The 25,854-nt window shown below is 36.7% G+C and overlaps 1 protein-coding gene and 1 long non-coding RNA gene across 2 annotated transcripts in view; one reads left to right on the forward strand and one right to left on the reverse strand.

Moving 5' to 3' along the window:
* Positions 1 to 25,854, reverse strand: part of LOC134746044 (general transcription factor IIH subunit 2) — a 250,183-nt gene that overhangs the window by 125,743 nt on the left and 98,586 nt on the right. The window lies entirely within an intron of this gene.
* On the forward strand, positions 6,631 to 8,040 carry LOC134746008 (uncharacterized). Its single transcript, XR_010128215.1, has 3 exons — positions 6,631 to 6,647; positions 7,251 to 7,307; positions 7,891 to 8,040. It is a non-coding gene; the product is annotated as an uncharacterized LOC134746008 (long non-coding RNA).

Consider the following 25,854-nt stretch of genomic DNA (forward strand, 5'->3'; position numbering starts at 1 on the left):
ATGAAATATTTATTCATCAATAGAGCAGAATATCTAGATCATTGTTCGAATTGGCCCGATAGTCAAATGAATCACCAAAATATAACTTGTAATTGGAATATGTGCAGACTTTTTGGGAAAACCTTCTAGATTGGTGCAGCCTGGAAAGAGGTTAAAATATTCAAATATTCTGAATTAATTGCAGGTTTTCCCTAAGCGTAAAATTACAATACATACTCTAAGAACAAATTAAATTATTTTCTATGAAAATATTCATATATATTTCAGTTTACAATACATAAATGAATATCGTGGCATTACTAGAATTTTTTCTGGAATTTAAACTTACTTGTACACTGGCGATGGCAGCCAGGACCACAACGCTCACGACCATCGTTACTCGAACCATTGTCACCTAGACAAATAAAATGCATATATATAATTATATTATGTATTCCATTACTATGTTTAAATTGTCCCCACCCCACCCTTCCATCTATTTCTGAAAGCCTGGGAAACTTCACGTATACCGGACGCATGGAGGATAAGCACCATAGAGATATGAGTGCAACAATTATCGTGGAATAAAGTTGATGCTATATGAACGAGTGATCGACGCCCGGGTTAAGAACAGAGAGCTCCTTATCTAAAAATCAATACGGCTTCGTGCCGGGGCTATCCACTGTCGACTCTATGTTTGTCATAAACCTGGTTGCACAAGAATTCAGGGCCAAAAACACACTGCTTTTTATTGCTTTTCTAGACATGGAAAAGGCATTTGATCGTGTTCCTCGTCCGACGATCTGGTGGAGTCTTCGGAGGAAAAATATCCCAGAGAGGTACATTGCCATAATAACTGACATGAACAGAAACGTAACATCGGTAACTGGAACCAGAACGGGGTAAAACAAGCTAATAGCAGTTACCGAAGGGGCACATCTAGGTTCTGTGCTAAGTCTATAGGTACCTCTTCTGCCTTGTGATGGATGCACTCACTGAATATGCCCAGCTAAAACACCATGAACATTTATTTACGCAGACGAAGTAGCCATTTGCACAACATCCCGAGAGTTAAAATTAGCTCTCGCAATTTATAAATAATAAACGTGATGAAAAAAATATAATATGTGTAAAACTTCACAAATATCTAAATAATGGCTGATAAAGCAAAAGTAAGAAAAATTATCCGCTATAGGTACAGTCGCCATCAGATATATCAGAGCGCCCGAGGTGCTCAAAATATCTGAACACGCTCTGACGCCTTGACAATAGAGGCGTGTTTAGATATTTGTGAGCACCTCGGGCGCTCCGATATATCTGATGGCGACTGTACTTGATTCTATTTACACGCGTTACAGTTTGCTACGGAGCAGCATTACCACATGCAATAAGAACTTTAAAAGATCAACTGTAACTCAAAAAGTGTTACTGTCATTCAAATTTAGATTTTAAGCAATTATGTAAAATATTAAAAATGAAATTTCCGGTTCCTAATCTAGTTAAAATGAAAAATATGTATTTTTGACGTGTCATGTTGCATGCAATATATATAAAAATAAATGTTGAAATATTATTGCTTTAGTATTTAGTATTAAGTTTTAGTTAATAAGTACATTGCTATATGCTTAACAGGGTTCATGTGAAAACTTTAGCTGTAAAATGCTCTTTGTAAGACCTTATGTAAACACATGATTATAAATGCAATAAATGAATTATGAATTATGAATTATGAATTAAAATAAGCTATTTTGTGACGAACTTGGAGCTGTGGCGTAGTAAGTGACTGCAGTGCTGCAAATAGCAATAATATTTCCACGTGAGTTTAAATACGAAATGGCCGAACATGACAGCATGTCGAATGCTATTTTTAATGCATATTGGCTAAGGGCGAGTCGGGCATACTGGTATTGATTTTATTTTTACTTAAATTGCAAATTATCCTTCTTTCCTGAAGTTAGACCACTCAGTTTAGCAACATGTATTAACCGGCTTAATTTAACTCCAATTAATTATAAAGAAATAACATTGAACCAGTGCGACTATTACTTACCATGCAAAACAAATACGTCAAGAAATAATTACTTATGCCGTTTATAATGACACTCCCTCACTGTTCTGTTCAAATCGGTGCAAAGTTAACTTAGACCAGTTAGCCTTCGGTTACCGCGATAGTTACTCATGAAATAAAACTATGAAAACGGATTATATCGCGTATATTGAATTTATAATACATCCCGACGTTTCGAACTCTTTACAGCGTTCGTGGTCAACGGGTGACTGAGGAAAAATTACAAAGTGCAAAAATACCCACATACTAAAATAATGAACAATCATAGACTACAAACTTTAAGGCTGGTTGTACATGCAAAATCGGTTCATAAGGCTAGTTATACACTATAATTATTTTTCAAGTAAAGATATATATATATACGCGATAAAAACTATGCCGGCTCCAACCCTACACCACGGACCCGAGAAGATTTAATTCCCTCCTAAATTGTAGGAGGGTATCCCAATATGGGACCGGCAACAAACTCGGCGGGACACATCTTTTCAAAACATCAAAATGTCCAGCATCATCCAACACTAAGGTCTCACAGTCTATGTCTCGCTTGCTCCTTTATCAGGTGGACTACAGGATCCCAAGCTGGTGGTAGAGAAAAGCCATCTTCCCTATTAAAGTTTGGATATTTCTTAATCTCAATGGCCTCGCGCAGCATTCTGGGTATGTAACGCTTCTCCTTGGCAAGAACCAGAGGCTTATCAAACTTGATTGAGTGATTGGCTTTATCCATGACATGCTCACAGACAGCAGACCTAGGTCGACGGTGCTTGACATCAGCTATGTGTTCCTTCACCCGAGTGGAAATGCTCCGTTTCGTCTGCCCGACATATGATAGGCCACACTCACAGTCCAGCCTGTACACTCCTGCAGTCTGTAGAGGGGTATTGCATTTTACAGGCCTCAGGAATTGTGACATCTTCTTCATTGGCTTGAAATATGTTTTTATAGAAGCACGCTTCAAGATGTGGCTGATCCTGTCCGTGACCCCCCTGACAAAAGGCAGAATGGCAGGCCTGCGCTCGACTGTGGGGATCTTAATGTGGGACCTCTGGTTGACCCGCGGTATCCTGAGCTCATTTGCCTGGAGCGCGCGCCTGGCATGCTGGAGCTCCGCGGCCAGATGCTGGTCATCACATATCCTCTGGGCTCTCTGAAACAAAGATTTGCCTACTGTAACAAGTTGACTGGGATGGTGATGCGATTTGCCATTTAAGTACCTATCAGTATGAGTAGGTTTCCTATACACAGTGCGACCTAGGGTGTTATCAGGATTTCTTTTTACCAATACATCTAAGAAGGGGAGAGAACAGTCTTTTTCCAACTCCATAGTAAATTTTATTTTGCTATGGATGGAATTTAGGTGATCCAAGAAAGTTGAAACACTACTTTTTGGAAGTATAGTAAAAGTGTCATCTACGTATCTTTTAAATATCTTCGGTCGCACAGGAGCCAATGAGAGTGCCCTCTCCTCGAAGTCCTCCATAAAGATTTCAGCGACTACTGGAGACACCGGAGACCCCATGGCCACGCCGTCGACTTGAAGGTAGAATTCACCATTCCATAGCAAGTAGCCAGATGTAAGGCAATGTTCCAACAGCTTAGCATATTCCTCTGACATGTTCTGCTCACATAACCTCTTCTTGACAACTTCAATGCAGTCTTGTACCGGTAGGCTTGTAAATAGCGACTGAACGTCAAAACGTCGGGATGTATTATAAATTCAATATACGCGATATAATCCGTTTTCATAGTTTTATTTCATTAGACCAGTTAGGTTCAGTTGTCGCTGTAGCTTAGAGAGTTTAACTTCAGTGCACTTTTCTTCTAAAAGTTGAAACGACAATCTGGGAATAAGAGCAATGGACGGCCGGTCGTTGTGGAGATTCAGGCCTTTCGGCCTGATTCGAACTATAAGATACGTCAAAAATTTGCTAAAGATACGATATGGACGTATTTTGTGACGTATCTTAAATTTCGAATCAGGCCGTTTGTCCATGTTGTATTCGATACAAACTATTTTCCGAAATTGCATACGTTATTTATGAGTCCCGTCGTTGTAAATAATAATGAGTAAAAATCGTGAAAGTTTAAATCAGTGTTATTTATGAGATTGTCTATTTCTTGCACTTTCTCGGTAAGCTGCTCAACCATCTACTCCTCCTATCCAATGTAATATTTATGCAAGAAAACATGTGTCCTACAGAACTCTAATTAATTAAAAATTAAATAATAAAAATAGTGTAAAAAATTAGACATGTTTGCATAATTCAATTAATGTAATATCATGCAACCTAATCGATTTAGTGAAATAGTAATTAGGTAGGTACATGTATTTGTAACTAAACAATCTAAACATACAATACAGCAGACAACTTCCAATTGAGTGTAGTTAAATCTTGATAAGAATACATAATTCAAAAGCATGTCGAAACTCAGGCAATTATTATATCGTAAGGTACAATGGGGTAACTTCAAAAACGTGCTACCTAATTTAGAAAATGGCAAATATGTTAATACAAAACCAGAAGAACGTCATACTTTAGGTAGCAACACATATGCTACTTAAGGGCCGGTTGCACCAAACCATCGGTCACCGTTAAAGCGTTCGCTAAATTTTATTGTATGGCAATTTTCATACGTTCGGTGCTCAGTGATGTTGATCAGTCTGTCAAGTGTGGTTGGTGGAACTGGCACTAAGGCTGACCAAAGCATCTCGTTTACTGTTGCTACAGTAGAAAGTGCTTCAGTTTATTAGATATTTGCCAGTTTCTAAATTACCCCGCTTTCGACATTACCCCAATGCACCTTACTACTCTTTATTATGGGTATTTCGCGAAAATAATAATGAATTGTGTTTTTTTTTATGATATAGGAGGCAAACGAGCAGACGGATCATCTGATGGTAAGCGATTACCGCCGCCCATGGACACCCGCAACACCGGAGGGGTTGTAAGTGCGTTGCCGGCATTTAAGATGGGAGTACGCTCTCTTCTTGAAGGTCTGAAGGTCGTATCGGTCCGGAAATAGCGCAGGCGACGGTTCATTCCACAGTTTAGCTGTGCGAGGCAGGAAGTTTCTGGGGAAACGCACGGTTTTACTAAAACCAGTAATTATTTACTAATTTCATTATATTCCCTTGATCGACGTTCACTTAATTAAAATACCTTACCTGTTTCGGAAACCTTGAAATAATTGTACCTCGTATACTTTTAGTGAGAAACGAGAAAGAGATGAATCCACAATGTTTGTTAATCTTTAGTACAAATTTACTACATAAACGACTGAGTCAATTTTAATGTTAGCACACATAATAGTTTATTGGAAATATTTTTCTTTCACGTTTGGTATGAAAGTCGTCGTGGGCAAAAGCTAGTCTATCATTAATCGGATTAGTTACACTCTAGGATACATAAAATATTTTTTGTATAAAAGCGTGAATTTGCCGCTACTAGCAGCTGTCTCTACTGCTATTTACGAGTACTTCACAACAACTTCAGGTTTGTAAATGCTTTTATTATCTTTTCAAAATGAATTAAAATAAGGAAAAATATTAAACAAAAACACGATATTTTCTTGATTAGGTAATCACTATATGTAATCAAACTATACCTATTTACCTACATCTTAGTATGCAAGTCTTACATAGCATCTCGCTTTGATGCCTACGTCAGTCGTTTTCGGTCGAAGTCTTTGAATATAATAGAATATAATAAGATTTTATTCGTAAGCACAAACAAACATTACATAATATAAAAGAAAACATAAAATACAAATACAAAGAAATATACAAAGATATAAGCGGATAATTTTATGGCTTTTTTAAAAAGCGATTATGCTTATCTATTTTCTTTGAACATGATGTCGTAATTAGATATGTATTTATTTTAAAAAAATGCACATTCTTTGAGAACTGCTCATTAAATCCAGGTATTTTTCTTTACTAGGTGACAATGATTCGCGGAACGCTGCTAGTGATAGCTGTAGTTGTGATGGCCGCAGATGTACAAGTACGTCGGTATACTTTACATACACATGAAGTGTTTTAAAATCACAAACAATTGCAATATTGGCAATATTTTGTATTACTTACATACGTTTAGGGTATGAAAATGCGTCCAAATCTGCAAAATGTGCATCATTCGCGAAACATTCACGGACTGCACGCTCGCTGTAATTCGTGCTACGATATGCATGAATGTCAGTAAAGCGGCGCATTTGCTAGATCTCTAGGCACCTTCAAGTTCTTATAAGATGTCATCTAATATACCTTTTAGGGTTCCGTACCCAAAGGGTAAAAACGGGACCCTATTACTAGGATTCCTCTGTCTCTCTGTCACCAGGCTGTATCTCATAAACCTTGATACCTAGACAGTTGAAATTTTCACAGATGATGTATTTCTGTTGCCGCTATAACAACAAATACTAAAAAGTACGGAAGCCTCGGTGGGCGAGTCCGACTCGCACTTGTCCGGGTTTTTTTTAATAAGAACGACAAACGCAGCAGGAAACTATAATTAAAATTTTGAATTGAAGTATATCAACTAAAATGACATTAACTAATTTGATTGCAGTGTTATATTGATGATAGCAGTAGTTCAGACAGGTACAGTATATAGAACAAAAAAAGTAGATAGCGTCTGGAAGAGTGGCTCGGGCGGGGGTACACTGGCACACAAATTTGCTGCTATGCTGAAACGAGTAAGGCTAATAATTTGCTTACTCGTACAATCTAATACGTATCAATACGTGAGTGACCCGTTTAAATGTAGCGAAGATGTAGTTTATAATTAATCAATGCTTTACTTAGAAGTAAACAAATTAAAGCGTCCATATGACTGTTGATTCACTTTGCACAAAATCACATTTACAATTTTTTAAGCCATTCTACTTTTATGATATGTTTAACTAGAAAAGATTGACAGCAAAAGTTGGGTTATTTAACAAAGGGTGTAATCAAGTGGGCTATGTAGACTTTAATAGTACTGAAGCCGGAAAGATGCTAACAGGCCAATTCGAACGTACACTGACATCAGAATGATATTTGAATATTGTTATTTACCTAGTTATCGTTCATTTCGCTCGTACTTGTCCGTACATGTATTCGCGCGAACGAGACGCGCGATAACTCAATAACATGATTCAAATATCATTCTAATGTCAGTATACGTTCAAATTGGCCTGTAAGATATAAGATCCTGGTTTTCAGATATCAGCGGGTAGTCGACTTATTAACAAAGTCGAACTCAGATCATTATAGCAACAGGTATTGTGTACACTTTTTTTCATGTATAAATAATATGTGTCGGTAGGTACTCACTGTGGAGATCCTTGGGCGTGAGTTTCTGTCCAGAGATGACAATTGTTGGCTGATGTGATATATTTAATAATTCAGCCTAGACATACGTCCCACTGCTGTAACAAGTTCGTCGTTCCATTCTTGGAGGCCTCGCTCTACGTCGAATAGTTGTACACTATTTATAATATTAATACAAGCAGGGCCGAGCTGTTGATTGAATAAATATTAGAAAACTATAAACTGAAATTAGATATCATACACTAAAGAAAAAGTGACCAAGTCCACCGGTCACCTCCACCACCTCGCCTCGCCCACCGGTGGACTTGTCACTTTTTCTTCAGTGTATGATATGTATATGATATCTATTTCAGTTTAAAAATTATATATGTTTAGTAGTGTGACTACTTAAAATACAAATCAAAATATTTCATAAAAATAATTTGATTTGTTCCCTAGTTGGATTAGAAAACTACTACTAAAGAAAAAAACAGAAAATATAGGATATATTCTTGCGTTATAATACTCATCGCATAGCTATTTCGGTTTACAGGTACGAATCTGAACAACCAGAAGTTATCGTTTTCGTTCGACCTCAACGTCATCGTCAGGAGAAAATGCGAGCATTTGTTTTAAGTTTGGTCAACGTTCGCGACATAGAATTAAACTCTGGTCGCTAAAAGCAAATTAAAGTAAAAAAATACTGGCAACATAACTTTGTTTTATTGATATATCCCTAAAGTCCAAATATGAGTTCCAGACCCTGGCTGCAGTAAGTCTACATTCAATACGTTCAGTCAGCTGCAGAGATACAAACATGATTATTGGCCCTTTTTGCATGCAAACTTTTATGAAGATGAGGGCCATCTAAACACGCGGCAGCATGTCAAGTCAAGTTCAAAAGAAGAGAACTGAAAAGAAACCCCTGTACACCGCACCGCACGCGCCGTTAAGTGGGTTAAGTTAGGTTTGAACTGCGATCCTCACAGAACCGAACTGCTATCAGAAAAATGGTTTAGGTTAGAACTGCGACCCATACAGAAACGAAATGCTACAGGCATAATTCCGGAAGCCGAGGAGGAAGGCGCGTCGTACCATCTGGCGCGCCTAACGTGAAGGGCATTCGCGAAGGAGCCGCTCGTGGGCGGCTGCCGCCGGTGGGGTCGCGGATGAGTACGTAAGCGTTCCCGTAACCCCACCAATAGGGCGGCGAGGCGGCATATGGGGGGTTTAATAGTGGGTACACCGTGGGCCTCATTAGCCTAGACGGGAGTCCCACATAACCACTCGGGACACCCCCCGCACCCGGGTGGTATGCGGAATGCATTTTTCCCTCCTAACAAAAAAAAAGGTTAGAACTGCGACCCTTACAGAAACGAAATGCTACTAGAAAATGGTGACGATGTTGATTAATTAGGGTTCCGTACCCTAAGGGTAAGTCGCCTTTGTACTACTTTTATCTGATGTAACCTTGATTCCTTTCTTTTCGTACAATAAAGTGTTTACTTACTTACTTACATCTTACATCCTTATGGAGACGAGACGACATCGTCGCCGAGGCGGGCATCACCTGGACTCGAGTAGCCGCCGACAGGAACGAGTGGCACAGGAGGGAGGAGGCCTATGTCCAAAAATGGACAGCCCAATAGAAATAAGGAAATAATTATAATAAATAAATACTTAGTTAAAATTATCACATCCTATATGTAAATTACCTAATAAATTCTACGAATGAACGCTGTACTAATACTAAACTTAATTATTGATACGTTAATAGTTAATGATGTGTTAAGTTTATGATATGATTTTAATGTAATTAATATATTTATGCATGAATGTAATCTTATTATGTTAGAATCTATTGGAAATAAAAGGCTTAATTATTATTAATTATTTAATTATTACATCCTTATTAAATAGAAGATATGAATAGCAAAGTATTTAAAGGACAATTAATATTTACCACTCTTTTTAAATATCTATGGTGTAAGATTTCTCCCAAACCATTTATTTTGCAGAACACACACGAGGGTCAAATCGATAGCTCTTAAGGTCCTCTGTTAGATCCGTACTGAAAGCGATACCGTGTAATATATTAATTAGATTAATGTGAGGTATATTTTGTGCCATTCACGATTACGCGCCCCGATCTTCTTCCTAATCGCTTATCTTAATAGTACAAGTGTGCAACCTTTTAGCAGTGTAGTAGTTCTGTCTATACACCATAAATTACATAGCTATGTGTGCTAGTGCTAGGCCTAGGCTATGTCAAAGTTTCTATTCGATATTTTATCAAGAGTTTTATTATGTTACCGTGTGTTAACTTTACCATAATATAAAAATATTCTAGATTTAAATTAGGGATAGATAGGATAGCTATATAGTTTCGCAATATTAACGAATTTATTTAAAACGGAATTAGATTAGTAAACTGACGGTACAAAACTAATACATACCTACTTTTCATAAATACAGTAATTTTTTTCAAGACTTTTTTACTCATCGTTAATAATATTTAAGAAAATTTTCTCAATCACAAAAAAATCTGTCAGACTATCTAATTTTGAAAGCCGCTTTAGGCTCGATCCATCGTAGTACATCCACTTGACCTCTGCCCTAACTTGAAATGAGGACACGTTCACAGGTGACACGGACATTATTCATTCTCTTTTTATCGGATTAAGGCGAACGAAGTTTTACGGACTTTGTATCATTTACTTTATTAGGTTAGGTTACAGTCCGGCCTGGCATTTTGTGCCGGTAGCAGTGTAAAGCAAACTAGATGACAGCAACAACCAGACTCAGAGGCAAATCAGCAACGAACCTCAAAATAGAACTAGGGGAATTAAATTGTGTTATTAGTGCTTATTACTTTGTAGGATACAAGTATGGTGGAGGGTAGGTATATTATGGATATAGATTGTACAGTGTTTTCAATCTGACACTATTAGTAATTTGAGCCTATACCTACCTACATTAGGGGACGAAAGATCCGATTGTACATATTTTGCGGCCAAAATTGGCTTTGCAAATTAGAAATTGTGAGGGTTTTGAGTTTTTAGAGAGATTTGGTTGGTTAAGAGTGGAATCACATGTATCAGCATCGAGACGCATTTTATATTAGGTATGAGAAATCGCTTGTTAGTATGAAGATGCGTACGCATCGGAAAGCTGAAAGCATGCGTTAGGTACGCATCTTCATATTAACGAGCAACCTCTCATATATATGTATAAAATGCGGCTTTATGCTAATAGATTCCACCCTAATGAGTTAATACATATTAACGCAGAAAATGATAACGTGGTAAGTTAACTCTCCGTGATGCTGATATCTACTGTACTCCATGCAACCTTGCGCACGTCAAAATGTTACCCGTCCGGGTGTTGTACCTACTTTAATATATACAGCAGCTATACGGGCTATAACCGCGTAACTCGAAGTTCGCAAATTGCGGGCATCTTTCTCTGTTACTCTAATTACGCCTTCATCGGAGTAAAAGAGAAAGATCTCACAATTTGCGAATTTCGATTTTCGCGGTAGGCCCTCTGTTACTTACTTAGGTAATAAAAATAAGGTTTTTTTTATCTAAAAAAAAAAAATCTTTATTGCTTTAAACCTTGGATATACATTTCACATTATAAAGTTTGACAATATGAAACAGGTGTAACAGGTTTGTAACAAATTTAGGTAGTGGGGTTGAGTCTCTGCCTCCCGAACTAGGTCCAAGCCTGTGTCTCGGGAGTCAGTGATTCCTCCTAGGTACATTTGAGCTCTCAATTTAATAACAATAATAGTATACACGTAGCAATATACGTTCTTAAACAGGGATATAAAGCAAATGACGAAAAGAAAATAAAGAAAAGAAGTATACAAACAACAACAACAAATACTAAAAGAGAGAAAATAAGCCAGCTAATAAGTGTAAGTATGTGTGTAATTGTGGTTAAGTTAGTGCATGTGCGTGTTCTTGTGTGTATGGTGTATGAAGTGTGTATGGGGGAGGTGTGAAGTTAGAGGGAGTTTAGATTATGCGGTTAGTAACTATGAATAACTTGATATTTAAGGAGGAGAGCAATAGCTATTTATGGGTTACTTCAAGCATGATAAGAGGTTCTCGGTTTCCTGATATGATAGAGATTGTAAAAAGGCATTTAGTTTTGCTTTATAGGAGTTTAAAGGATATATATTTAATTGTTTATTAATTTTATTATAAACACGGGCACTCATCGATATGTATTGGCGGGTTGCAAATACTGTCCGCTGGGGAACCACCGGACAAGAGGTTTGTTTACTTCGCTTGCAGAGAGGGAGGTGACGATGTCGGCGAAGAACAGCACGCAGAACGTATAGTTGTCTAACTGTGAGAACACTACACTCGGCGTATAGTTGTGTGGTAGGGAATCTGAATGGTTTAGAAGTTGCCACTTTAAGCACAGCTCTCTGTGCACGTTCTATTGTTATCATGGTTGTCTTCCCGGCTGCTCCCCAGAGTGGTAAACAATATGTGCGGAGAGTTTGGCACAACGATTTATACACCATCATTAGGCAATTTCATCATTCTGCAACACTTGAATCCATTTTTTATTATTTTCTGTCAGGAAAAATTAGTTTTTACCCCATACAACAAATTTAAAAAAATTTGGTCAAATGGGAAATTAATGGAGTCTCTAGTCATTACCGATGTAATGAGTAGGTTACTACAATTTTTAGAATAATCGTATTATACTAAAATCCAGTTATTACCAATAATGAATTGATGTTGAAATAGCGCGAGTTTTGAACTTTACACATCTAACATAATCAATTAATATTTTTGCTAAGCGTTCATTTTCTGTCTGTTTATGTCCATGTAAGCGAGCTGAACCTACATCTATATAAGTAAACCTACTTCTATATAAAATAAAAGAGCACACCTACACTTGACCTACACGTATTTCAAAACCTTTGTCAAAACTTTATTGGCAGTAATTCCTATTCGGACTACAAAGGATAATAATATTCAACTGGCTCTCGGAGTTTTGTAAATTATGTTTTAGTAAAATTTAATATTAACGATTCTCGTAAATAGTTACAAACAACCAGAAACATTGCAAGAACAATTAGTAGGAACGCCTACAATACGAAATCTAGGATACCTACCAATTTGTCGTGAACTAAATTAAATGAGATACATTTATTTATGTATTATAATATTGGAAATTTTTCAAACAATCGACAAGCAATAAAGCAACATGTCCGCTTTTTTACTTGCCTTATAAGTCTGGTCGTGCAAATGGGCTTTTCGTTGGACACTCGATTAGGTATGCCATCTTTCTGCTGAGAGGGACAAAGAAATAACATGTGCCTTTATCCGTTAGGAAATGCTCCGGGGGCTGAATTTGTATAGTGAGGACCGGGAATTCCCGGTCCCGGGAATTATTTTATATAGAAAACCAGTACCAGGAGCACACCTTAATATGTCCCTCTCAAGTCTCAGTAGAAAGTGTCCGAAATATGTAATAAAATAACCCCTAAGGGCCCTAAGGGAATAACACCGTCAGCATCCTGGGAGTCATGCTAAAAATGGGAGATTTGCCGGATTTCTTATTTGCATACCTTACTTCATAGAAAGGGCGGTTATTGATAAGCATTGAGCATGTTCCATTTGTAAACGCTATTTTAAAAAACCGGCCAAGTGCGAGTCGGACTCGCGTACGAAGGGTTCCGTACCATTACGGAAAAAATCACGTATGTTGTATGAGAGCCCCATTTAAATATTTATATTATTCTGTTTTTAGTATTTGTTGTTATAGCGGCAACAGAAATACATCATCTGTGAAAATTTCAGCTGTCTAGCTATCACGGTTCATGAGATACAGCCTGGTGACAGACAGACGGACAGCGGAGTCTTAGTAATAGGGTCCCGTTTTTACCCTTTGGGTACGGAACCCTAAAAAAAACTTAAACAACATTAAACACTGAAGTTAAGTATTATAGCCCAGGTGACCCTTTCAGCACTCTTAGATAAAGTTTTATGATGGAATCGACTTCAATCGAATTACGATATTACTTAAACTCGGCACGGCAGTTTAGTATTTATAGTAGGTCTTGGTACTTAACTATCCGAGATAGAATTTATTCGAAAGAGGATTAAATATCAAGGTTCTTCGAGGTTAACATAGTACGGCTTTTGAACGTAACGAGATTTTAATTACCTATAGATAGCTTGGGGTCACATTTTCAGTTAAGTAGTATATAATGCTTTTGTTCACTTGTAAACGAATTTAAATATTACTGTTTAGTTTCGGAGATTTTCATGTCGGAGAATAATTATTTATTTTGATAAAGGTCAGTATGTAAAGGATTTTTTTTTACAATTATGCTAAGATAATCAGTGTTATAATATTTTATTGGATATGAAATAAATCATACCGTAAAATGTGCCTATTTTGTTCCAAAATTTGATTTTTAAATTAAATTTTAAATTATTATATTGTGGTAGATAATTATGTTGATATGGGTATATGCCGATGAAAGTTGATCATATTTACTATCATGTTTTTCTCACTTACATAAACGAGGTTGTGATATAGTTTAAAACTGTTAGAGCGTAATTACCCAGTAGGTAGCAAAGTAGGCATATTTTACGGTAGTACCAAAACTTAATCAAATTGAACTCGAATGTTGAAGAGCTTATTAAAATTGTAAAATTATTTACCGTGAGGCTCTCTGCTTTTATGTCGGATTTTAATTTTAATTAAAATATTAATGGAGATGTAATACCAAAAATAATTTACACAGGCCATGCGATGTTCAAACTTATTCCAAAATCATATCATAACACTCTCTATTGAATAGGTAGTTTTATAAACCGTTCTATAACAAGTTATGTACAAAAAATATTTTTGAAAGGTACACGTCTTCATTGCTGACTGACTGTACAAGACCTTTGGACTTTCAAGAATTGATTAACGTGTTTGCAGTTTTTCATCGAGGAATTTCAATGGCCACTATCCGACTGCAACATCAGATCAGCTCCATGTTAGAATTAGAATATTATTGCATTATCATCTGAATTACAGAATTATTTTGAAATCGTAGATATCACATTTAACCGTTTGATTTTATTATTGTAACAATTAATATAATACATATTAAATCACATTTACAATCGGGTCTATCGCGAATTTATTTTGTTACCTTTATTTAAATTCGCGATAGACCCGATTGTAAATGTGATTTAATATGTGTTCAAAACGCGAGTTTTAAATGTTATATAGCATATAATACCCACGAATTTAATTACTCAATTAAATTTACGAATACGAAAAAAACACAAGTTTGTGATAATTGAAAAAGCGTTTCATATCCATTAACAAGGCATTCTTCAATTCAATTTCTGTTTTTTCAACGCCACTGAACACTACAAAGAAAAGCAATTCGTTTAATTTATTAATTGACCAGTCACAAAATAGGGATTAGAGTACAAGTATGCTGCCTTTTATTTAAATGTGTAGGTTCCTAGGCGTGCGGCTTAATAGCCGTAATAGGCGTAATCGCCTTGATGAATTTATGTAAGTTGTCATACTATTATTACATAAGTAAAACAAACAAACCCGATAGTGGACCACAATTTATTATAGTGGACCACAATACGAGTATATTAATAGGTCGGCTTATTTAAAGTTAATCCAAGTACTAGTAGTAAAGTTAATCCATAGCTATTTTAACGGGAACAATTTACTAGTCGGGATAATTAAAGTAAATCTATTTGTTCTTTGAAAACTACTCGCTCTTGAAATATTGATAGCCAATAAACGAGTAGAACCGAATATTCATCTAACCTAACCTAACCCCTTGAGCTCGTCCGGTTGCGAACGATGCGATGCGGCTCTATAGGCAACTTTTATTTTTTCACATTGATTACGAATTCGTTTCTGCATGGAATTGACTTGTTGCGAGTCCCTCAACTCGGATTTGTGTTTTTCGCTCTGTGGAACATTTCCACATATTAGGTATGGAAGATTTCGAGTTAAAGTTGTTAGTATAAATATTTTCTCTACACACTTTTATTGCTGCGTGCTATCTTCCCTATGCACGTATTTCCTTCTCAAGACCTTTCTCATAAGCCCAAACTTAATGTGTTGGGCATTTAGCGATTTTCCTCCATGTCTCGTTGTTACGTCGTACCTACATTTGTTATATAAATATACCTATATAGGTAAGGACTCTGTTACTAAAGAGGCAATATAGAGGCTCTTAAGGTTAAAGATAGTTTAATTCGTAAAAACACGTTTCTTATATTTTTAATTTATTTATTTTTTCTAAATCTGTTGAATTCATCGGCTTTCAATTATCTGGGTAGCTGCAACACGCTATTTCTGTTGCAACATACAAAAGATCATACAAAAGGGGTAACTATAACGTTGAAAAACTATTTTAACGAATAGGAGAAAAACAGAGCACTTAATACCTACCATTCATACGTCCGGCATTCAGAACATAGCCTACCACGATCACTGACAAAGTCCATCTATGTCACTCCAATAGAACAAAAGCAATAGAAATGGAAATATTGGAGATAGGTGATCTTCGAATTTCGATTTTCACGAGAGTTTTTATTAGAATGTGTAACCTGATCGCTGACACTGACCAGTAGGTAGGTACCTACAGCGTGATCTTCAACTACGCATCTTGTTACGGATCTCGAGATCACTTTTGAACTAGTTGAATATCTACTCATACGCTCGATAAGCGAGGCAAATAGAATAACTAAGAGTCATTTTCAGATTTTAAAATGATAATGCCAACGTGCGTCTCTGCAGCACAAGAGAGACATGGTGATATTGATAATATCATGTCGGTGTCATAATTGTGAAATCTTAATAAGCCTCCAAGGGACTACATGCAATATTGATATCTTTGTATTTTTTTGTAAATCCAATTGAATCCGAATCAAAGTGAGGTTTCAGCAAATTGCTGCGGGATAACTACTGCACTTAAACCATCCATACGTCCGTAGCGTAGAAAGTTTTTGTCGGAACATTTTGAGGATGCTGTACGATTACTATAATTTTAGATTACAAGGACTAATTGGGATCTTTTAGTATAATATAAGTAGTTAAATTAAAGCATACTGGTTATTGTTGAACAAGTTCGCAAAGATCATTGGAAGTTTCCAATTTTATACTCGGTCATAATTTTTCATTTTCAATTTGGGAAAGTGTAATTTATCTACATTGCCACTTTGTTTGTGCCATATGTACTCAGCCTATGGTCGTTAAAGAGTTCAGAATTGTTGGGAAATAGTATACTAATTAATACCACCATTAAATTATCTTACCTACTGAAACTAGAAACGGAACTGCGGCGCTTAGCTTCACAGGTTTACTTTTATAGATACAAGGAACATTCAAAGAAATTACTCATTACAAACTGTAAACTGAATAGGTAAAGGTATATGATGTGTAACTATACGTACCTCGCGTGGAAACTTGTACATCCTAAATTCGAACTAAGTATGAATTGCGTTGCAGAATTCGACGGGGTATTTTAGTATTTATAAGGCCGTTCTACTTAAGATCAAGATTCGTTCATCGCTAGGCACCCGTCCATAGAGCATTTGTAAAAGTTTGATAGCCCTGTGACAGGTAATTTGGTGGCAGCAGTCAAAACTTTACACGCTTACCCTCATCCCTCATCAGAGTATATTTATAAAGAGTAGTATTTTCAAACGAAATAAAACTCCTGTATTTCGCGCAAATACAAGTAACGATAAGTACACATATTCAATAGTCTGTGCGGAAAGAGAAGAGTCATATAATGTATTGGTTCCCTTAAATTGCACGACTCCTTCTTTTCGCACAAATTTTATACTCTTTGGACATATAGTGCAGTTAAACACATACTGATCACAACACGTATAATTTGATAAGCACTTCCGAAAGTCACTAAAAAAAATCTACACATGGAATTTAAAAAAGTAATGTAACCAAAACAAATTGTTTTTCTGACGGTCCGCTTTCCGCACTGGCGTGAACTGGTGTACGTGCGAAAGATTACGGCGTATAAATTTATCTGTAGAAGGAAAGAAATGGATTAATGAGATGGAGATTATGGACGATAATGGCTGTTTCAACGGGTGATAGGTACCTAAATTTATTGCCGAATATTAGTTTCGCCTGACAATTAGGGGCAATTAGAATTTTAAAAATAATGCCTTAAATAAATGCGGAATACGGATAACAGCGGCTTTACAGAATTAAAAGAAATATTGCACAAAAAATAACAATGAACCGGGAAAAAAAAACAATTAAACGGGAACCGATTCCAATACGTAAAAAAATATTCAAGCTCCGTAGACGATGACAATTTGTTCGGCCAACCGAAGCTGTACCGTGACCTATCGAACCGCGCTGTATGCGGGCTCGTGTTCTCCGTGGGTCTGCTAGTTCCTTACCAAAGCAAACGTTCGGCCAACCAACGCTATCGAACCACGCAGTATGCGGGCTCGTCTCCACCGTGGGTCTGATACCTGACCGCTGACTGATGGGGTCGACGACCATCCACTGCCGACTGCACGTCGGCGGCTGCGCCCTGTCGTTGATACGACCACCACGCACCACCGGAGCACTGCTCCACGGTGGCCTTAAAAAGGTCCTGTTGCAGGCAACTGCGGCCAACAAGGCCGCGGAACGACGGGAAGTAAAGCGCACTCGAAGTTGTTATTAGCAACCTCAGAAGAAAACGTTCCTCTTCAAGCTTAAAAGGTTAACTTTGACAAAAAAAACCAGGAAAAAATATAATATCTCATAAACAGATCTTTACACGTCAATCCCAAAATCCATCTGAAGTACCCCGACGAAAACAAATTTCTCTTTCCGAATCAGAATTGAAATTCAAAATTCAACGCAATTGTAACCTGCCAATCTCGAAGATATCATCGTCCAAAAAAGGTTCCATGTGTTTCTTTAAACCGCCATCTAACCGTAATTGCGTGAATCAATTCACACTATACGACACGACTAAACAAACAAGCAAACTAGACATGACTGACAAGCAAGTAGTTTCCAAAACAAAACGACAGATGTAGCGTCACGCTACAATAGGTACTATTAGGGCATTGCCTAATTAACCAGAACTATGCGTAATAGTTGTTATATCCATAGCCGTAGTTTGAATTCAGAAAATATAGAGTTAAAACGTTAAACAATCGAATGAGTTTTACATTGGCTGCTACGGCTGTTATATATGCTGAAGCAGCGTGCCAGCAGAGCACCACCACGGAGATAAGTTACTGTTGTTATTCCTATACTATGACTGTGTACTATGAGTCCCTTTATCGAAAATTTTACTTTTTCAATTCCATTTACCTCTATGACTCGTATAAATTGTGTATGTACCTACATATCAAACTTTTATTACGAAAATTATTGCACAAATAAACATAAAAGGATTAATTTAGTTTCTAACCAACTTCATAACTATGAACATTGAACACGAACAAACAAAAATAAAATTAATATTTTATTTGTTTCCAATTGGCTCTACATTCTTGTTCTTAATGTTTTAACATACGTTTCGATTAGATTTGTAGATATTGTAAGAATAATAAGAATCATACATATATAATTTATAGTTGGTCAAGCAAATCTTGTCAGTAGAAAAAGGCACGAAATTCAAATTTTCTATGGGACGGAAATCTATCCCTTCTATCCCTTCTTGCCTACATTTTTTAAATTTGTCGCCTTTTTCTACTGACAAGATTTGCTTGACCAACTATAAGTACTTACCTACTTAGATAATGGTTAATTAAATACCTCAGCTAGCCTTAACTGCCTTAACTGCAAAGTGATTCTACAAAAAACAATATTTTAGGGGTATTTTTTTATTATATTTATGGGTGTGTTTTTTGTTTGGTTTTATTTTGTATTGCATTTTTGGGAACTAAAGATGCTACTTACCTAATGCGTCTTGTGGGTTTAAAGCTTTAAACGTAATATTTTTGTTTAAATACATATACCAGTCTATAGTTATTTTTAGGCAACATATTTTAAAATCTAATGCGATTATAAGTTGGCGACTCGTCTTTTATTAGAAATGCCGTCAAAGTTACAGATTAAGATTAAGAGCAAAACATCCAGCTTAAAAGTTGGAGAGTTGGCTGAATGTAGATCTCAATAAATCGGAAAAAAACAACTGTGGTTACTTTATATGCATCAAATCAATTTGATATTTGATGCATATAAAGTAACCACAGTTGTTTTTTCCGATTTACTGAGATCTAAATTCAGTCGGGACAACTGCGTCCTTTGGGTCAACTGCGCCTACCCTGGATATGAAGCTGTAGGTAAATAAAAAGAAAAACTTGCCTACGCCAATTCTTGGGATTAGTTGCCAAGCAGACTCCAGGCTCCCATGAGCCATAGCAAAATGCCGGGACAACGCGAGGAAGATGAGGTAAATAAAAAGATAGACTTCCTTCCGCCCGCGGTAAATAATTTTTCCCTGTCCTTACCGGAAAAACTGCGATCACGGTGGAAGAGACTGTAACACTTATAGATACTGTTTATTTACTTTAAACTTTATTACATATACGGTAGACGTCCTATGGATGCACTTGTTCCTACTGTCATTTCATTACCGACACTTTAATTTTACACGGCAAAATTTCTAATCCTGCAATACATAGATCTAATCATTACTAAATTAAGTACTACTATTGACTTTGTCCTTTGAGACGACCACGAAAAAGACACTATCATACATACCCCACCCTACAACTAAGTTCACATCTACCCGTATATGTATAGACGATCTTACCTTCGTTTCGTTTCAAAAATGCCACGGGTCTAGTTGTAACATTAAGAGGTAATAAACCTCAGAGGCCATTTTCAGGAACCACAAATGCAGTGGCGTAGCTAGGTGTGGGCGAAGTGGGCCGTCGCCCACGGCCTCGCGCTCTAAGGGGGGCCTCGCGCGAGGCCCCTTCTGGCACAGTGAAAGAAAAGGGCCTCACAGATGCGATTTCGCCCACGGCTAGATTAGTTCACGCTACGCCACTGCACAAATGTAATACCAATTCATTTTGAACACACTAGACAGTAGACACAGCCGCGCCCAATTATTTATTATAACTCAAGATATGTTATAGGAGTTCTAAAATTGAAGCGCTTGCCTTGTGACAATTTGTACAAATTGCCTTTTCTTTAGTCGTACCGCACCTAGGCAAGCAAAAATGTGCACGTGCTGACGAGCTCCCATTCACCGAAAGAAAAAGAGACAAGCTGATGGTTAATAACGAGTATGACAAAGATGAATGGAATGCGAAACTTAATCAAAACTAACAGATTTCATCGTAGGTGTGTAATTAGTCTAAGATCGTAGGTACCTATAGAAATAAATATGGAAGTATTTTTTGTGCTCCTTATGTATGAGTACAACCTATCTTTATATAATATCATTGGCTGCGCCTCAGAACAAGCGAGTGCATCGCAAACTTCATAATATTGATATCATTTCGATGCGTAAAATACATAGACGAGAATAAGAACTGTCTGAAAACATCCGTCTCTAACGAGGGTTTATAGATAGCTAATATAGCTATTTCATCACATTTCATTTGAAGTGAAAACGGACATTGGACTTCGAATACTTGCTTCACTGAACAAATAATACACAATGGCAGTGGCGGAATGTTAACAAAGTTCAATTGAAAATGGCTGTGGTGTGACTTTATACAAATTAATTTCTGAATAACAATTAAACCACTGGAAATCGGGTGAATTATTAAAACTCAAAGAATATTTGATTTTGAGCCGTAGAATAATATATAGCCTTGCAAAACTCTGTGCACAAAACTTTGTTAATATCCGTTTTTAAACTTTAATGTAATAGAAGGTTCCAAATTCCAAATCGATAGAAGGTAAGATGCTTGGATACCATATTTTACAAGTCTCGCTCAAGGATTCCTCTCTAGAAAAAATCGCAAAGTAAGCTCTGAGTTCTATGTGTCATTTGTTGTCCCTCATCTTCCGAAAACCTGTGTAAGTATGTTTATTAATCTCATTAAAACGGATAACTGTGTATAAGATTGTCGATATTGCGATCCGTTTTCATTGCTCGCAAGTGTAGTTCTTTCCGCATTTTACAGCTAAAAATTTAAGCGACAGCAAATTGACGTCGTTATACCCGAGGACAATTGTATTTTGATTTTGACTTGTGCCTTTTATTTTGAGTGCTCTTTCTGTAATACATTTAAAGTAAATCGATATTGAGGAAAGGATCCTTACAAATTGGATTAAGGTTAAAATGCTTACTGAAGGTTTCGTTTAATTTGGTTAAAAATGGTCGAAAAAATTGTGAATCGGTGATGACTAGGTATCTCCGATCGGATATAGCTTCTTTGCCATTACTACCTAAATTGGATATATATAATGGATATGTTAGAAAATACAGAATCTTTGTGATACTGTCAAATGTCTCAAATGTTTTAAGATCCGAATATGAACGAAAACCTACGAGTATTCCTATTGAGAAAACTTGGTAAACTATTATAGTTTTGAATATCGTCAGAGTCAGTATGAAGTAGAAGCATTTTAATATTTAGCAAGATACCAAGATACACAAGGGGTGGAGTGGTGTAAGTGTTGCAAAAGTACATTGCTTCAACTCAAGGTGTACTCTACTAGGTTTTTGGGAGAGTTGAGAGTTAAGTTCGTGATAATAAATACATGAAGGGCACAAGTTTTGATATTTTCCTTAAAACGAATGCCGCTATTGTTTAATTGGCTAATTTCGATAAACGCGTTATGAGAATACCGCAAAAAATATCACTGGATTGAGAAAAGCACTCTGTTTAATAACTGCGTTTTTCTATAAACAGGGTAATTAAGAAAAACAGTAAGTAATATCATAATTCGTTATATTAAATGTTATAGGTATGGGACAAAAAACACCAACAAGCAGTTAGTTCGGAAATTTGAGCAAAGGTCACATAGTTTTACTGCAAGCGACCGGATCGAACGGCAGTCATAAGCATCGCACCTATAGACTAATATTGCAAGAGTACCTACCTATAGGCTATTAAGGAAGTACCTACTGTTATACATATAATTATGTAAGTAGTTATTAGCCATTCTTGAAATTATCGCGTTCCTGAAGTTATCCCAACGCACCTACGTTTCATTTTATGGAATAAAAGAGAAAATTTGGTTGTACACCTTACACCTGTAAACAGAAAATAATATCGGAGGCGCATTCTGATTGTTTGGTGGATGCGAGCGGCACAGGATCGGTCGGAGTGGCGAGCCTTGGGGGAGGCCTATGTCCAGCAGTGGACGTCTATCGGCTGACATGATGATGATGATTCTGATTGTTTAAATAGGTTATGAATTTGCTGCGGATATGATGTGTCAGTGTAAAAAGTGACGTTTCAGGTTGAAGAAATATCACTATTGACACTAACAGGTCATATCCATAACAAATCCAGATCAAATTCATAACTTGTTATTACAATCAGAATACGTTTCCCTGTGTACGGTCTAGATTCTAGAACTATTCATACCTAGATATTTCTTACACAGACCCATACACTGACAAAGCAAAAAGATGCATTTTTAAACGTGTCATTCGCAGACTAAGCCTCAACCAAGAATTAAAGGAAATGGACTTGGCATTGGCAAGATAGGTACTCAGAAATGTACACTTACTCCTGGTTGTCCCGTGAAATGTATGTTTTGATTTCATGATTCTGCACTGCAACTAACTAAAACAGGTTGATTTAGCCTAATGCAATAAAATGAAAAATTGATTACGCAGGTATATTTCTTTTTAGCAAAAAAATTATATTTGGTAGAAGCTGTAATTGCACAGGCAAGTAATACACATCGAGACAAATCTAACAAACCCCAAACACAATTACTTAGTTTGCTTTGTTTTATCACAGAGTTTGCATAGCCACCTTCTGTCTCCATCATCAGATCAGCTCATGTCATCATAATATTGCATTGTCATTCGATTTACATATGTATGAATAATTTCAGCTCAGTCGGAAATCGGGAAGTGGGTCAAATTTTGCTTCCAAGATTTGACCCATACTGACTAACTAACATACCTTACCTACATACTAACAGGGCAAGTTAAATAAAAGTTTGTAAAATACAGGTATAGATGTTTAGATGTACATTATAACATCAATCAAAGATAATGGAACCAGAACATGTGGCCGCTACTGTGGGCCTTATAAGTTTGTTTACTGGGCACTGACTGATAGAACACGCAGTGCAAGTGTTATTTATACGTCATAATTTCATAGAAGTTATGACGACATAGAAGACTTATCTCGGTCTAACTCTAACCACTTTTAACCTGATTTCCATGCCGCAGGCTTGGTGCCATATCCAGCATCTCTAGATGAAGTTTTAGGCTCCAAGCACTATGTCATATCGTCATGCACAAGACAAGTGCGGGGAAGCGAAAAACTGTGCCCTACTAACGCAGAGGCTTGCCTACCTTTGTCCTTAGTATTTCTTCTGTCCGTGCGATTTTAAGGTCTACGGGTTCGGACAATCTCGCTCTAATATAGTTTTGAGACCTTCGCTTAACTTCTTTTTCGCTTCGCTTCCTTTAGCTTTCGTCTGCGTGGAGTTAGTAAATTGGATAGCTTATTTTTTATCCAATCTGTTTTTTATCGATTCCCTATACAAACTTCAACCCCCCCTTTTCACCCCCTTAAAGGATGACTTCTGGGATAAAAACTACCCTATGTCCTTCCTCTGGACTCAAACTATCTCTATACCAAATTTCAACTAAATCGGTTTAGCGGTTTAAGCGTGAAGAGATAACAGACAGACAGACACACTTTCGCATTTATAATATTGGTATGGATTTTTACTTACTTAACAGGATACAAATCAGCTGAATGCAACCACACTTTTAACCCGCCCGTTGCTCACCATAATAACTACTTACCAACCACCTCAGTTAAACGATAGAGGTATAACATAATACATATAACATTTCAGCAAGGCGACCTCAAATGAGTGTTTTTCATTAGCGAACTGCCGTGAAAACTATTTAACTATACTTACCTACGCTAGTAGCTCACAGCGTCAGACATGCTGAAGTTTGAGTACACTATCACAAAAATCTCACAAAGAAACTATTCAAACACACACAATCACATGACTCACACAATAAACAATATACCTAATAGTCTTTCATGAGTCATGACTAAACACTCGGATGGAACTGGACTTTTTGAAACACAGCACAATATGGACCGGAGGCAGCTTTCCCGGTGGATTTTTCTTTTTGAATATTTGCGTTTTTCGACAAATGGTTATGATCAAACAAAACGTCTTGACAAAAGTTGTCTCGAGACTGACATATTATTGACGACTGCTGTCATAAAGCTTGCTATATAGGTAAAAAAGTTAGTAGGCCGGTCCGCACAGTTCAAAATGTATGAGAAATCTACATTAATTCTCACATTAGAGATTTTTTGAGATGTGATGACCTATGTTACAAATAATATATTTTGAAAAAAATCTCCACAAAATATGTCAATTTGTTTTTATAAATCCAAATTATTACTAAAATAGAGAAATAAACCAAAACATCAATCACCCCACACTAGAGATTTTCTAATATGCTGTTCTCAGGCATATACTCATTAAGTATTTATATTTTCTTCCAGCTTGGCACAGAAACCTGCCCCCAATAACTTTCTTTATTAAAAATTTTTTTTACATAAAAATAACAACTAATGTGTACATAAAAATTACATGTTAGTTAAGCTCTTTATATTTACTATATTCTACAAAAAAATCTCTAACGTAAATGAATCCGTTTAATTACTATTAACCATTTTTTTCGAATTTTTTTTGTTGCTTATTGAAAATGGACACTCGACTTTTGTTTCACTTTCATAAATCTCTTACTCATGTTAGTGTAATAACAAAAAAAATCTCACGTATATGTAATATTGTATGGAATACAACCATAATTATTACGACGTCCAAGCTATTTAAATTACCCACGCAGGCACTAACTGACGGGTACTGATTCACTGTAGAGAACGTTTGATCGACTTCCATATCTCCGTCTCACTTCAATGTTCGCGGTAGACGATCGGTCCGCTTGAACTGCCGAGAGTTCGCGATGCGGTCGACCGTTAATTCTCCCATGACTAACTTACCCAGTTTCATCGGTACGCGTAACGATTGTTTACGCATGTTTAATTTTGATTGCGCGCCTACTTAACACACCTCAGGCAAAGCTCCGATAAAACGCGCAATGCATACATTGCGGCATATATCTCACGTATGTCAGCTATGAGGCTATGACATAGCAATGACAGACAGTGGCAGTTAGTGCCAAATTAGAATACAGACTTTTTTACCAACCATAAAGTTTAGTGCAAAGAGAATTTTAAACTCCTTAGTGAAAACCTCACGGTTTGTGCGAAATTGAGCGTTAAGCTATGCTATGCTAATAAAGATGATGGTGTGATTTACGGAAATTAATAATAGATAT

The sequence above is a fragment of the Cydia strobilella genome, chromosome 12 (assembly GCF_947568885.1).
Source record: "Cydia strobilella chromosome 12, ilCydStro3.1, whole genome shotgun sequence".
Lineage (NCBI taxonomy): Eukaryota > Metazoa > Arthropoda > Insecta > Lepidoptera > Tortricidae > Cydia > Cydia strobilella.